General features: G+C 42.1%; 1 protein-coding gene across 7 annotated transcripts in view; it reads left to right on the top strand.

Annotated features, from left to right (window-relative positions):
• TMEM45B (transmembrane protein 45B) overlaps positions 1-16,530 on the top strand; it is a 53,320-nt gene that overhangs the window by 18,078 nt on the left and 18,712 nt on the right. For 2 of the 7 annotated variants that reach the window (XM_036086303.2, XM_078058766.1), the window contains exon 1: positions 4,460-4,720. The exons of 2 other annotated variants lie outside the window; for them this stretch is intronic. The gene's annotated coding sequence lies outside the window, so the exon portion shown is untranslated. Of the gene's footprint in view, positions 1-4,312; positions 4,423-4,451; positions 4,721-16,530 lie in introns of those variants that run through there. 3 more of the 7 variants (XM_036086304.2, XM_078058767.1, XM_078058764.1) reach the window with 3 other exon arrangements.

Here is a 16,530-nt window from a genome sequence, read left to right as displayed (position 1 = left end):
GGCGCCTGGGTGGCTCAGTCGTTAAGCGTCTGCCTTCGGCTCAGGTTATGGTCCCAGGGTCCTGGGATCGAGCCCCACATCGGGCTCCCTGCTCAGCGGGAAGCCTGCTTCTCCCTCTCCCACTCCCCCTGATTGTGTTCCCTCTCTCGCTGTGTCTCTATCAAATAAATAAATAAAATCTTTAAAAAAAAAAAAAAAGAAGAAGGTGACAGTCTTGTACACTGAAAACTCTAAAACATTGCTGAAAGGAATTAGAGAAAACATTAAGAAATGGAAAGACATCTTGTGTCCATGGACTGAAAGACAATTTTAATACTACCGAAAGCAATCTACAGAGTCAGTGCAATCCTTATCAAAATCTGAAGGACTTTTTTTTTGGACAGGAATGGAAAAATCCATCCTAAAATTCAAATGGAATTCAAGGATCCCAAATAACTAAATGATCTTGAAAAAGACGAACAAATTTGGAAGACTTGTACTTCCTAACCTAAAATTCACTAGAAAGCCACAATAATCAAAACAGAGTGGTACTGGCATAAAGACATAGAGATCAATGTAATAAAATAGAGATCCCAGAAATAAACCCTTGCATATAAAGTCAAGTGATTTTTTTTACATGAGTGCCAAAACGATTCAATGGGGAAAGGACAATCTTTTCAACAAATGGTACTGGGAAAACTAGATATCCACACATAAATGAGTGAAGTTGTATCCTTATCTAACACCATATACAAAAATTAAGTCAAAACGGATAAAAGATTTAAACATTAAGAGCTAAAACTATACAAGTCTTAGAAGAGAACATAGGGGAAAATCTTCATGACTTTGAATTTGTCAGTGATTTCTTGGATATGACATCAAGAGCATAGGCAACAAAAGCAAAAATAGAAAATTGGATTTTATCAAAATTAAAACTTTTTGCATCAATACACACTAACAGAGTAAAAGGCAACCCATGGAATGGGAGAAAATATTTGCAAATCACATATCTGATAAGAGATTAGTACCAAATATATAGAGAATTCCTAAAGTCAACAACAACAAAATACCCAATTCAAAAATGGGCAAAGCACTTGAATAGACATTACTCTAAAGAAGATATATACAAATGGCCAATAAGCACATGAAAAGATGTTCACCAGCATTATCATTAGGGAAATGCAAATCAAAACCACAATGAGATACTACTTCGTACTCATTAGGATGGCTATTATCAAAAAACAGAAAACAAGTGTTAGCTAGGATGTGTAGAAACTGGAACCCTGTGTACTACTGGTGGGAATGCAAAATGGTACAGCTGCTCCAGAAAACAGTAAGGCAGTTCCTCAAAAAAATAGAATTACCATTGGATGCAGCACTACTTTTGGATATATACACCGAAGAACTGAAAGCAGGAACCGGGGCGCCTGGGTGGCTCAGTCGTTAAGCGTCTGCCTTCGGCTCAGGTCATGATCCCAAGGTCCTGGGATCGAGTCCCACATCGGGCTCCCTGCTCGGCGGGAAGCCTGCCTCTCCCTCTCCCACTCCCCCTGCTTGTGTTCCTGCTCTAGCTATCTCTCTCTCTGTCAAATAAATAAATAAAATCTTTAAAAATAAATAAATAAATAAAAATGAAAGCAGGAACCGAAAGAAATACTTGTACACCAAGGTTTGTAACAGCATCGTTCACAATACCAAAGGTGGAAACAATCAAAAGGTCCATTGACAGATAAGTGGATAAACAAAATGTAGCACATTATATGTAGTGTATGTCATATATATTCCTGCCTTAAAAGGAAAGAAATTGATACATGCTACAACATGGACAAAGCTTGAAGACATTATGCTAATTGAAATAAGCTAGACACAAAAGGACAGATTCCACTTTTATGAGATACCTCGAGTAGTCAAATTCATAGAGACAGAATCTAGAAAAGTGGTTACTAGGGGCTGGGGGACCGAGGAACGCATAGTTACTGCTTAATGGGTATAGAGTTTCAGTACAGGATGATGAAAAAGTTCTGGAGATAGATGGTGGTAATGATGGTACATTAATGTGAATGTAATTGATACCCCTCTTGTGTATAATTTAAAATGTTTAAAATGGTAATTTTTATGTTATGTATATTTACCACCAAAAAAAAAAAAAAATCCCGCACCACTCTGCAAACTTTTTAACTTTAACAATATACCATGACTATTTTCCTGGTCCATAAATACAAATCAAATTCAGTCTTTTTAATAACTGCACACTAGGGCGTCTGGGTGGCTCAGTTGGTTAAGCAACTGCCTTCGGCTCAGGTCATGATCCTGGAGTCCCGGGATCGAGTCCCACATCGGGCTCCCTGCTCAGTGGGGAGTCTGCTTCTCCCTTTGATCCTCCCCCTCTCATGCTCTCTGTCTCCCATTCTCTCTCTCAGATAAATAAATAAAATCTTTAATTAAAAAAAAATAACTGCACACTATATCATAAAACGACATGCTATACCATATTTAACCACTCCCACATTGACAAACACTTGCTCTTATAAATAATGCTGCAGTCCAAATCTTTAAGGAAGTTCTTATGATGTATTAGTTCTGTACAATGGAGTCTTCAAACTGCAATTACTGGGCAAAGTAAATAGTATATTTAGATCTTTCTTTAATCCATCTTCAACCTTTGTTTATTCATGGTCTAAAGCAAGGAGGAAAGATGCTCTGCATTTGTTAGGTTATGGATTTGGCTGCATGTAACAAAAACCTCCAATCACTGGGACTCATACCAGATATAATTTTATGTCTTTTTCACATAACCATCTGGAGATGGGCATTCCAGGACTGGTATGGAACCCAGCCTCCTTTCATCCCCTTACTCCACCATTCATTTTCCAAGATGGCTCACTACCATCTCCACATTCCAGTCAGTAGGACAGGACAGGGGAGAGGATGGGCACATCCCCTTCCTTTCAAGACTCCACCCAGCAGTAGCTGGTACCACTTCGGCTTCCAACCTATTGTCCTGAACTTAGTCATATAACCCATCCTAGCTAAAAGGGAGGCTGGAAAAAATGGTACTCATTCTGGATGGCCATGTACCCAATTAGGATCATGATGGCCCCAGGGAGATTAGATACATTTATCTTTTGTTAACTGTTTGATTTAAGCTACTTGATTTGTGTTATTTTTACAGATCAAGTTAAAGGCAGTCAAACTTAACTTTGCAAAAACTAGTTTGTCCTGACACTTGGATATTATAATTTGAGGCAGATATAATTTTCTTAGTTCTAATTTTTCAATATTAAGAAGCATCTCTACCCAGCAGTAACTACAACTGAGAGGTCACCCATTTGTTTCATCCTCATAGCTTTAGAGGAAAACATCACTAAAGAGAAAGCCTGACCATTGCGGGGATCTAGTAACAGGGAACAGAGTTCCCCAGGGTAACAGACATCCAGGACTCCACCTTCTCACCCATTTCAAAAACAATGGATGTGAGCAAATGCCAAGATGAGGCCTGGTAGTTAAATTTCTAAGCTGATGGGAAATAAAAGAGGTGCTCTCCCAGCTCCTGGCGCTTGCACATTATCCATCTGAATTGTGTGGCTCAATTAGCCTTTTAACTGATAGCAGTGCTTCTGCCATTATCTTCCACCAGGCCTCATTCACTCTTGTTTCATAGAGGAAAGATTTGCTCAGGTTGATGCCTTATTCTCAGAACTGCCTTCCTCTGACTTTATAGAAAAGAAAAGCAATTTGATCAAAAGAAGCCAGAGCTGGGCTCCAGTCCCCTGCCGCCCTGCTCCTGTATTTGCCTTTCTCTCTTTTAAACCTACCTAGAGCATCTTTTCCATGAAGCCTTTCTTGGTTTCCAGTACTGACAACAATGGAATAAGCTGGAAGGCATCTTAGAGATCTAGAAGGGAGGTTCTCAACCTTGACTTCCTGTGGTCACCTAGGTAACTTTTAACAGGTCCTTCTGCCCTCACTCCTCCCCAGATTCTGATCAGTAGGTCTGAAGTGGAGCCTTAGCTCTTGCTAAGGGGGAAGTTTTAACTTCCCCAGGGTATTATGAGTAAGAGTAGGAAACTACGAGGCCAACACCTTAACTGACAGATGAGGGCACTGAGACCACATGACAATACGAAGAAAGTCACGCATTTCTTCGTAGGAAGCGAGCCCCTTCCAGCAGGGACTTCCCTTCGCAGCTCTTCCTCCAGCACCTGGAACTGTGCGGATCTAACGTGCGGCAGATCTGGCAGGATGACCGAAGGAAGGAATCCATGTGACACTAGGCTTAAACCAGAAAATCGGACTCTGGTCCAGGATATGACACCACAGGCTTCCTTTGCTGGAGGGAGATCCGTGACTAGTTCGCCGGTGTGTTCACCGCGATTGTTGGCTCGGTAAACAGCCTTCCTTGCGACAGCCTCTGGCCCCAATCCTCGCCGCCTCCCAGGCTCTGTAAGTGCTTTGCATCACAGGAGGTCACGGCTGGTCGCAGTCGGCCTTGGGTGCCCAGGAACGGGCCCCCGTCCAAGCACACCTCAGGGCGTGTCTTGGGGCCGGGAACACCTCGGCGGGAGTGTCAGGGGCGTAGAGGGAAGTGCGGGCATTGAGACGGGAGGCCCCGCACGCCCACGAGGGCGGGGAGAGGCGGCCCGGGGTGGGGAGGGCCGGGCCGGGCGCTCGCACCTACCGGGTGGCTGCGGCAGTCGGCGCTCGACGCGGGCAGCGCAAGGCTCCGGGGCGCTGGGCGCAGGTGAGCCGCCGCTGCGGGCTGGAGGCTCGGACCCCCAGCGGGCCAGGCCAGGGGAGGGGGCCTCAGGCGGGGAGGGGGCCCGGCCAGGGCAGGGCGGGGGTGGGGGGTTGGGGGGCTCGGGCAGCAGAGCCGGAGGGCCCGGACGGCCCAGGGTGGGGCAGCTGATCCGCGAGCCCCCTGAGCGCGCACCGCTGTCGGGTCGCCGGCGGCCGCGGGGTGAAAACTGCTGCGTCCCGGGCCAGTCAGGCAGGCCGTGTGGCAGGGCCAGAGGAGCTTCGAAGTGTGAAGCCCCCGCCCTCCATTCCGCCCCGCGGATCCGAGGACCCGAGGACCCCCCGCCCGGGACGGCTCCTCGCTGGCCCAGAGGCCGGTCGGCTGCGCGTCGCCGTGGGTACTTAGCGCCCTACCGTCCGGCCTCGTGAGCGCCGACCCCCAAATACGACGAGCCAGAGACTCTCCTTAAGCCAGGAAGCCCAGAATTCAATAATAAGAGGCGATTGACGGATAAAGTTCCCCGAGTCGTGATTTCGCTTCCACTGCGGCTTCAGGGGGTAGGAGCCAAGGGGGACGACGAGCAGGGGTTGGGGAGGTTCACGTTGGACCTGAAAAGCGGTTTAGGCCACCCGTCTGGGTCCAGAAGGATAACCTCTGGAGATATATTCTAGCCCTAGATGTAAGAAGGATTTGCGCTTCAGAAAGGGAAACCCGTCGCTTTATGAAATAGATTTTATATTAGCCAGCCACCTCTTCTAAGAAGTGACCCATTGCCTTCCCCAGCTCTTCCGCCATTTGCGCCGGGGCTGCCATGTTCCTCCGCGTCCCCGACCGGTTGCCCCGGGGCCCCGCCCCCCGCTCTGTGGGGCTCAGAAAGTGGCGGAAGAATTTTTTCTGGGCCTTTACGTTCACTTTAATAGGTAGGACGGCTTATTGTTCCTAAGACACATGTAACATTTAACCAGATGTGCAACCTGCTCAGTACAGTCTGGAGTTTGTTCCTTGTCAAACCTTGTGGAGGACGATCCCAACGCACCGTGAGACACGGCGCCGGGGCCACTTCCGGCGTCGTTCCTCCCGAGAGTTGACCCGCTTTAATAAGGATGTACTTACCCTCTGCTCCTGGAGTTTCTGGAAAAGACGTGGAATTGATATGAAGGCTTTATTGAATATGGTGCCTTGATTTTACGAGGGAGAGTGCCTGACGTAAGCAGAAGGGAAGCATTATTTCCGGTTGGGCATTATTAGTTCTGGTATTAGGACAGCCAAGTATTCAGTTCCCTTTTAAAGGACTTTGATTTCCTCTCACTCCTTCCATGAGAGGCAGGACAGTAGCACCACATACTTATCTCATGCTGTGAGTTTTTCCTTGTATTCTGTGGATTCCTCCCTCAGCCTTCTGGTGGGCAATGGTTGTGATGACCCAGGTGAAACTATAAAGCTCGAGTTTGACACCAGTGATTCTGTTTGGGGTGTGCCCCAGTATGTCCTTGGTTGTGTCTCTTGCCTAATCTTAGCAGACGGCACTTTGAGATAGGGAGAGAAGGACTAAAGAGAAAGACTTCTGCTAACTTGAAAGTTAACATCAGCTGCCATGCTAAATTGGTCAAAGTACAGATATTACTTATGTTGGTTATAATCAAAGGATTATCTCTTTTCCTCAATAGCATTTGCCTGTTGGAAATGGATAAGGGCAGTTTTACCATATGTAGAACCACTCCCATAGCCAAAGTTCCTGTTATTGCAAAACGTTTTATAATTGCGGGTGAGAGAATGGAAGTCGCCACTGTGTCATCAACTAATGGATGCATACGAGACAGATTTCAAATCTGTATTTATTTCTAGAGACAGGTTGTAAGACAAAAACTAGATCATGCACAATACGATACAATATCCAGTAGGAACAATTAGGGGCAACCAGTAAGTCCTGTAATCCCCACACTTCCTTTGAACTCAGCTTCCCTTTTAACCAGTCTTCTCCCCCAAACCTTTACAGGGGGCTAGAAATAAACAGATGATTTGAATTTTAGATCTTTTTCTTTGTCTTGTCTGTTCTCTGTGTCACAGGCTCCGCTTCTGAACGGACAGAGAAATTCAAAAGATCTATCAGCCTTATGTGAGGAAGAATTTAAGCTGAAGATACCAAAGTGCACTCATGTATTCCCTTGCAGGATTTAGATATTATAAGCCGTTGTTGATATCTTGCTGGTATCACATCATAAGGGGGCTTTACGGAGTACAAGGCGATTTCCATAAGCAGCACTGTGAGGAAAGAGTAATTGCTTAGTTCATAAATGGGGAAACTGAAACTTAGAAATACTGAGTATCTGGCCTGGGGTTATCCAGCTGTTAGTGCCAGAGCCAGGACTCAAACGAGAATTCCTTCCATAATACCTCAGCTACCTACACGGTGTCTTTTTGTTTGCTCCTTTAATTTAAGGATGGGGAGTTGTTTGTGATTTATTTCTCCTGACCTTTTATTGAATATAGTCTCTGACTTGAACTCCTAGAATCTAAATTTAGAAACGTTCTTGTTTGGTAGATTTCATGCACACCTTTGTTCAATGTAACTGCAAAAGTATTTTAGAGCTGAGGATAGCCTGAAATATTATCAAGCCCAATCTTTTTGTTTTTTCAAAGAACAAGGGGAGATACAGGGAGAACTAAGCAAATACCCAAACCTACTTTGCTAAAAGCTAGGCCTGCCAGTGTTCAGACTCTTTCCAGCATGTGGTCCCTTGAGGATTTCCTAGATATATAAATCAAGTGGTTCAGTTTGATTTACTTTGTTGCTTTGGGGTCTGTGATAGCAAACCATAGCCCCTCTGAATCCTGGACTCAAATATCTGTAGATCCTTCTGGTCTTACTGGGATTCCACGTTCCATGAGGGAAAGAGCTGATTGGTCTGGTGCATTGTGTTGTTCTAAGCACAGGACCCATAGTAGGCACTCAATAAAATGTGTTCAGTACCCATCAAATAAACATTTGAACAAGTATGAGATGTCATTAGGACTTCATTCAGCTACAAGTAACAGAAAATCCTACTATAGTAACTTAATAAGTGAGGAGTTTGTTTTTCTCAAATAGCTAGATGTCTAGAGGTGAGAAGCTCAGGACTGGGCCAGTTTCCTCTGTCTTCCTGCACCACCATCCTTCGTATGTGGCTTGCCTCCTCACTGAGAGACAGGCACCTCTTCTTTTCAGAGAGGGCTTCCCAGGAAAAAAGGGTAGAATGAAGGGCAGAAGACATGTGCCAGCTGAACCTGTGTTTTTGTTATAGTAAGATCATTCTTGAAAGCTCCACCCAGTAGACTTCTTATACCTCATTCATATAAGAACTAAGTCACATAGCCACTCCTAACTGTAAGGGAGCCTGAGCAAATCTAGTGTTTTAGTCGGCCATGTTGCCAATACAACAAAATAGGGATTCTGTTAAGGAAGAAGGGGAGAATGGATAGTGGGTAAACAATTAGCAGTACCTGCCATAGTATGTTCTATGAGTCATTGACTCTTTGTTTCTATATGGATTGTTGTTGTTGCTTTATTTTTACTCTTTGTTGTTGTTCTTTGGTTTACTAAAAAAGTGATAGATAACACAGTGGTTGTAGAGGAACTTTTTAAAATTATAGATTCTGAGGTCCCACCCAAGAAATGCTGATTATTTAGGTCTGGGTTGAGTCTACAAATCTGAATTATATAAACTGGCACTCCAGATAATTTGAATGCAGGTGGTCACAGGATCACAATTTGAAAAACATTGAATTGGGGAGTGGTTTAGAAGAGGCACCTTCATTTTATTTCCAAAGTCTTTCCTGCCTCATTCTTCTTGAGGCTATTACTTTCTTTTTTAATTTTCTATTTTGGTCAATATAAATAAATATGTAGTCTTAAAAGTCACAAGTTCTACAAGGTTCTTACTAAGTCTACACTGAGCTACCTCCCTAGAGGCAACTATTTTCAATGCTCTCGGCTACGTTTCTATCATATTTACCACCATATTCCCAAATAACATGCTAATACTGGCTATTTCTCTTTCTTTTCCCAGTTCTGGATAGTATCTACTGACATCCTGCCTGGGAGGATAAGGGTCTCTCCCTCATACCCTCATTATTCTTTCTCACATTTTCTTCCCTTTCTTGCAAGGTCCCAATATAGTTATATCCTAATTTTTTTGATATAACGATATTTGGTGTTTACATTATTATGACTCTGTAAATGTTATTCACAACCCAGCTATGTGATAAACCATGATTTCTACACTTCCTTTCTTGTACAACCTTTTTCTATCCCCTGGACTTAGTAATTGCTACCTCTTCTTCAGTTGTTTAGTGCTTTTTGAACATGCATTACAGTTCTGACTCAAACTTTGACAGGATGGTAAAATTCCTCCCAATAAAGCGTTAAGTAAGTAGTCAATTTGATTTGCTTTTCTTGGAAGCATCCCTGCTCAGCCCCCCCCCCCCATTCTCTGGGACTGGTTATTCTGAGCCCCTTGTTACACTGGGAGCTCCCCTGGCTGCCACCTTGTCTATTGTACTGGATTCTGATTCTTGGATTGCATGCCTTCTCACTCAGTTTGGTTTTGCTGGAGCATAGCTTCCTGAGAAAGGGCGCATGGAGGGAGAGGCAGATTTATCCTGAAGGTGATGAAGCTCCCGGGGCCTCTATGAGGGCTGCAAACTGTTCCAAGTTGACGAGTCAGGAGGAAAAGCCAGGTCGCCATCATGAAGCATTTTTGGCACATTTTCTAAAGAGATCTTAGAAGCAAGAGCCATGAACCTCCAAGGCTCCCATTTGTTGTGATTTCTTTTCTCAATGTAAATAAATAGTCACATCCACACCCAATTCTGTGTTTGTAATTTTATGACTTTTTCTTAAAGGGGGCTCCTCAAATTATGTAAGACGCAGGCCCCACAAGACCTGGCTGCTTTTTCAGACTTTGTACATTCAAGATGTCATTTTTCTTCCTTCACATTTGATTGATGGTTTAGCTGAATATAGGATATTAATTGGAATTAACTTCCCCTCAGAATATTGAAAGCATTGCTCCATTTTCCTCTATCTTTTGATAGCTCGGTTGAGAAGTTGATGCCATTCTGGTTTCTGATCCCTAGTGTTTTGTTTTTATCTCTGGAAGTTTGTAGGGTTTCCTTTTGTTTATTCCTCATGTTCTGATATATCATGATGTTGTTAGTTGACTTTGGCTTTGGCTTTTTTTTCCCCCATTGTTTTAGGTACTTTAAAGGCCTTTTCAATCTAAAAATCATATTCTTCAGTTCTCAGTTTTGTTCTGTTGCATAATTTCCTCTGTTCTTTCTGCAGCTTACACTAAATTACTTAGATGCTGGAGCTCTTGAATCTGCCCTCTTATTTGTCTACAGCTCACACTAAATTACTTAGATGCTGGAGCTCTTGAATCTGCCCTCTTATTTTATCTTTTCTATTTCTATTTTTAAAAAACCTCTCATATTTTAGTTCTAATAAATCTTCCAACCCCCATATTAAATTTTTAAATTTCTACCATCATATATATATGTGATATATATATGTGATATATATATATATATGGGGTTTTTTTTGAGAGAGAGGATGAGCGGGGAGGAGGGGCAGAGGGAGAGGGAGAAGTATGGCCGGGGCGGGGGGGTGGTGATTGATCCCAGGACCCTGGGATCATTACTAGAGCTGAAGGTAGATGCTCATGAGCTGGGTGGCACATTGAGCCACCCAGGCACCCCTTAACAGGTCATTTAGAAGAAGATTTAATTAAGGTGGAAAATTATAATTAGCTTAATATTTGTCTTTAAGAGGTTATATTGAGAAAATATTTTTCCAATACCTCTAGAGAATGTCTTAGTTATAGAATTTGGGAGAAAATTTCTGCCCTTGAAAGTCACTCTCCAAATCCATACTATTTTCTTTCTTTGCTCAGCCTGGCATGTGATAACCCAAACTTGGGGCAGATTCAGCCCTCTTTCTTTGCTGGGAAAGTTTTAGATCACCTAAAGGCATCAGATAATATGTGTCCCTGGTTTAGCTTTTAGTGACCTCTTCACTGGAAAGCCTAGGCATGAGATACCAGATTTTCTACTGTTGGCTCTTCCTTCTCAGGCACCTTTAAAAACAACTGCAAAGCCCTTGCAGGCTAGGGCCCAACCTTGGTATCTCTGTTTCTCCAGCACCTAGAACCATGCTGATACACAAGAGGCCCTGGATAAATGTTGCTTGAATCAAATTGACTCCATTACCCATTTTAAATTAACCTTTCCTAATGGTCCCCTTGCTGTTTCCTCTGTTTATTTTGCATCTTTTTTTGTCACTTTTGCTGTAAGATGATACCTCATTCTTCAATTTGATGTGTAGATGTGTTGGAAAACAGACTGGAAAGATCTTCTACCAGGACTCCAGGTAGAATTTCCAGGGGTGAAAATTCTCCATATCATCTTGCTGAAGATGTAATAATTTCTTAGGTCATCAGCAAACACCCTACATCTGGTACCATCTTGAACCAGTCGTATTTGAATGCACTTTTTGCCTCATGTTCCATGCCTCACTTATACTGTCCTTTGCTTCCTTCCACTCTCTTTGATCTGGCCCCCACTTTGACCCAAACCTTCTCTTTGTTCTGTTCTAATGTTGTTTTTCTGCCTCCTTTCCCCTACCTTCATCTGCCATCTGGTATATTTTGCAGAAAGCACAGTGATGTACTAATTTCAGAAGACCTACCCTGCCTATCAGGAAGACATCTTTTTAAACTAACCCAGAATGATGATAATGAAGAATGAAGAATCTCTCTCTTCTGGCTGTTGTTGAGATTGTTCCTATGCTTTGTTCCCACTGGGATTGTTTATTCTTATATGGAAGGCTCTAGAACAAGAGCTAAACTACAGGATCATTGTAAAACAGTGATCTGTAGATTAGTGTTTCTCAAACGCTATCACTCACCACAGAACTTGTACTCTCATGGCATGGAGGCTTGGCTGAAAACAGCATGGCATAAGCTACAGTCTCTCTTAATGCTAAACAGTATATGCTACCCAAAATACATCTCTGTTTTAACGTGAAAATCATTTTTCCCAAAATCTTGAGGTGAAATTGATACTACAGGATGATAACCATGTTGGTCATGTGATTCCAGATATTTTTGGCTTACCCACACATGGGTCTAAGAGGCATAGTACAAGATGATCTCTGAAGGACTCATCTAGCTCTAAAAATTATATGAAAAATAATGTTAGCAGCAACCTTACTAATGACTGGACTTAGGGACTAGTTTCCTCATGATTCAGGATTACAGCTGAGTTGAATCAGTTCAGTTCAGATCAAGAACTATTATTATATGGCAAGCTTTGTGCTAAGCTGTGGGAAGTTTAAGATGAAGCAGATAAGATCTCTGCTCCTGAGGTACCTATAGTCTAGTGAGTAAGGCATGTAAATGTGTAATTTTCATACAACAAGAGATAAAAATCCAGATATGCATAAGGTACTATGGTAGCACTGAAAAGGGGGGAGGGAATAGCATGAACAAAGTGTATACTGTAAGGTTTGTGGTGGGAAGAAATGGGAAATGAGGCTCAAGAGACAGGCCAAGGGCCAGGTTCTGGATATATGCCATGCAAAGGGGCAGACTACATCGGTGTGGTGGTTAGTCAGTGAAATATTTTAAATTTTATAATGGTGTAGTCAGATTTACATTTTAGGTAGCTGACGCCAGTGGCAGAGTAGAAGAAGGGTTTATGGATGGCAGGATTACAAGCATTACAGTAATCAAGGCAAAAGACAATGAGAGCCTAAATGAGATAACCATTGTAGGTATAGAAAGGAAACAGAGAACACCAGAAAATTTGGGGAAGCAAAATAAGCAGAGTATTTTAGTCTCTTGGGAAATTGGGACACTGTGGGGCAGAGTGGGGGATGAAGGGGTATCTAGAATGAGTCCTAGAAATCTGACTTTAGGAATGACTGGATGGATGTTAAGCCTCTACCCAAGTTTGAGATATAGAACAGAAGCCAATTTGGTGGGGAAGGCAGATGATGAATTCAGGTTGGGACATGTTGACTTCAAGGTGTCTAAGAAGAATCTGTGTATTTATGTGTGTGTTTGTTGCTTCACCAGGTTGTTAGATGTATGAGTCTGAAACTGAGGGCAAAGGTCAGGCTAGAGATAAGAGTCATCAGCGTGCAGGTGGTAATTGAACTATGGGTGTGTATGAGTTCTTGCAAGAAGAAGATTGTATATAGAACAGTGGACCAAAGTGTGCTAGTGTTTAAGAGACAGGAAAAAGAAGAGAACCCTTCAAAAGAGAGGAAGAAGATTACAGATGATGACGAGAGCTAGGACAGAAGAGTATCATGAAAGCCAAAAACAGAAGGTAAATTCCAAAAATAAGTGACTAAGTGACATCTTCAATTAGAGTAGCACTAGAAGAGAAGAGAGGTCTATTCAGATATTATTTTAAAGATTCCCACTGATGAAACAATATGGAGAACATTTGGTGACATCTACGAATACAATTTCAGGGTCATGGTAGTGAAGGAGGAGAAGTAAACGGAGAAAGCAACTGTCTTTCCAAGTTTTTCCAAGAAACTTAATGATTTTGACAATGTTTGATTGCATTACACAAAACCATCAAAATTCCTTTCTATCGAAAGAAAATTTAATGTAAGTGGTAATTTAGTTCAATAATTACTGACTTTCCAAAGAATTTTAATATTAGAAATTGTTTTTAATTATTTATAAATAAACCTTTTAGCAAAGGAGTTTTGGCTCTGGACTAGGGGAGATGGTGAGAAAGAGATCCACATATTTTGAGAATATACATACAAAGTTTAAAAAAAATTGGAAAACTATTACATTGTTTCAAGATAACGTATGTAGTAAATGTATGTAGTATATAGTAAAACAAAAGTGAGTGAATGCTAAACACACAATTCAAAATGATGTTTCCTTCTCAAGAGGAAGGAAGGAGAGAAGCCATCAAGGAGGTGTCAACAGGAAGCTCCAAGGATGTTAGTAATGTTCTCTTTCTTAAGCTGGGCCATGGGACACAGTTGTTAAGTCATTCTTTCTAACTTTTACATACATTAGCCATATTATTTTTATGTCTGAAATAGTAAATAGGAAGAGAGATACACAGTGGTTCTTCAGAGATCCAGGGTCAAAGCAGATTTTTTTGGTTTCTTTTTCCTTTTTCTTTTATTATTTTGTGTGGGAAAAGTCTTGGGCATGGTCATAGTTGAAGGGAAGAAGGCAACAAAGAGTGAGAGAAGTTCATGAGTAATAGAAGTAGACCCAGAGGACACAGATGGAAGATCGGCCTATCAGAGGGGTCAATTTGAGAAGAAGAGTAGATGTGGATATCTATGCATTTGTAGGTGAAGAAGAGATTGTGATTGGTGCCTTCTAGTCTCGATTATGTTCATGGAATGAGAGGAAAGGTTTACCCAGAGTTACGTGAACTCAGGTTTGAGGGAAGGGTTGAGTTTTCAAAAACCAGACTATGGGAATGGGGAGTAAGACCTTGCACGTGTCAAGAAGCACTGCCAAGTGCAGTAGGAGGCCCAGCATCCATCTTGCTCACTGATGTAAATGCTGAACAAGTTCACTGATACTACAGAAGGAAGGAAGAATGTATTAGAAATGTGTTCCTTGTTGCTTAAAAAATAAGCCAAACTTTCAAGTCCAGGGATGCCCGTCCTGCTGTAATGTATGCCGAAGTGACTGCTTGTCCTCGTTGGTGACATCCACAACTTTAGTTCCATTCTTCCCCCACCATGTCTGACTTGCTCTGTCCTTTTCATATTTCATTTCATTTTTGTGATGTGTTAGGAGCAAACACAGAAAGTGATTTTAGAACTAGGAAAAGCTATGGAGATGACCTCTTCCAAACTACCATTTAACAAAGAAGTTATGATCCTAAGAGGTTACATATCTTGCTCAAGGTCACAGAGTTAAGTTCTTAGCAAAACGTGGACTAGAACCCAGGTCAGCTGACTCAGAGGTCAGTGTTCTTTATTAGTTCTTGAGAAATCATGGAACTTAGCCCAGATTTGTTCTTCAGTCTTGAACTCAGGATTCCAGTAAGGCTGCCTAATTTTCATGACAGTTTGAAAGAGACAATCAAGAAAGGCCCAGCTCTCGGGCGCCTGGGTGGCTCAGTTGGTTAAGCGACTGCCTTCGGCTCAGGTCATGATCCTGGAGTCCCGGGATCGAGTCCCGCATCGGGCTCCCTGCTCAGTGGGGAGTCTGCTTCTCCCTCTGACCCTCCCCCCTCTCATGCTCTCTCTATCTCATTCTCTCTCTCAAATAAATACATAAAATCATTAAAAAAAAAAAAAAAAAAGAAAGGCCCAGCTCTAACACCAGCCCCCTCTGTGACTAGAGGATTGCAATCAATATATTTCATGACATTCAACCTTTCACAAGTATATATCTCCATACTAGATTATAAACTCCTTAAAGATAGGGGTCATTTCATTTTTTTTTTTTTAAGTTTTTATTTTAATCACCCGGTTGCTCATCATGACAAGTGCCCTCCTCAATCCCCATCACCTATTTCACCCATCCCCCACCCACCTCCTCTCCGGTAACCATCAGTTTGTTCTCTCTGGTTAAGAGTCTATAGTTTCTTTCTTTCTCTCTTTTATTTATTTGTCAGAGAGACAGAGAGAAAGAGAAAGAGCGCACAAGCAGGGGGAGCAGCAGTCAGAGGGAGAAGCAGGCTGGCTCCTCACTGAGCAGGGAGCCCGATGCGGGGCTCGATCCCAGGACCCTGAGATCATGACCTGAGCCAAAGGCAGATGCTTAACTGACTGAGCCACCCAGGCATCCCAAGAGTCTATAATTTCGTGATTTGTCTTTCTTTCTTTTGTTTTTTTTTTTTTTGCTTTGTTTCTTAAATTCCACATATGAGTGAAATCATACAATATTTGTCTTTCTGACTTATTTTGCTTAGCATAATACTCTCTAGTCCCACCCATGTCACTGAAGATGGCAAGATTTCATTCTTTTTTATGGCTGAGTAATAGTCCATTGTATGTATACATATATGTGTGTGTGTATATCCTTATCCTTTATCTTCCTTATCCATTATCAATCAATGGACGCTTGGGCTGCTACCATATTTTGGCTATTGTACTTATTTAATGCTGCTGTAAACACAGGGGTGCATGTATCCCTTTGAATTAGTATTTTTGTATTCTTTGGGTAAACACCCAGTAGTATGATTGCTGGATCATAGGGTAGTTCTATTTTTAACTTTTTGAGGAACCTCCATACTGTTCTCCAGAGTGGCTGCACCAGTTCATATTCCCACCAACAGTGCATGATTGTTCCTTTTTTTCCACGTCCTCACCAACATCTGTTGTTTGTTGTGTTGTTGATTTTAGCCATTCTGACTGGTGTGTGGTGATATTATAGTTTTGATTTGCATTTCCCCAATAATGTGTGATGAGCATCTTTTCATGTGCCTATTGGCCATCTGTATGTCTTCTTTGGAGAAATGTCTGCTCATGTCTTCTGCCCATTTTTAATTGGATTATTTGGTTTTTGAGTGTTGAGTTTTATAGTTCTTTATTTATTTTGGATATACTGGATATGTCATTTGCAAATATCTTCTCCCATTACATAGGTTGCTGTTTAGTTTTTCTGATTGTTTCCTTCGCTGTGCAGAAACTTTTTGTTTTGATGTAATCCCAGTAGTTTATTTTTGCTTTCATTTCCCATGCCTCAGGGAACCGATCTAGAAAAAAGTTGCTATGGCCAATGTCAGAGAAATTCCTGCCTGTGCTCTCTTTTAGGATGTTTATGGCTACAGAC

This window comes from Halichoerus grypus, chromosome 11, assembly GCF_964656455.1.
Source record: "Halichoerus grypus chromosome 11, mHalGry1.hap1.1, whole genome shotgun sequence".
NCBI lineage: Eukaryota > Metazoa > Chordata > Mammalia > Carnivora > Phocidae > Halichoerus > Halichoerus grypus.
The sequence above is the reverse complement of the archived record's forward strand: the minus strand, read 5'-3'. Positions and strand labels throughout refer to the sequence as shown.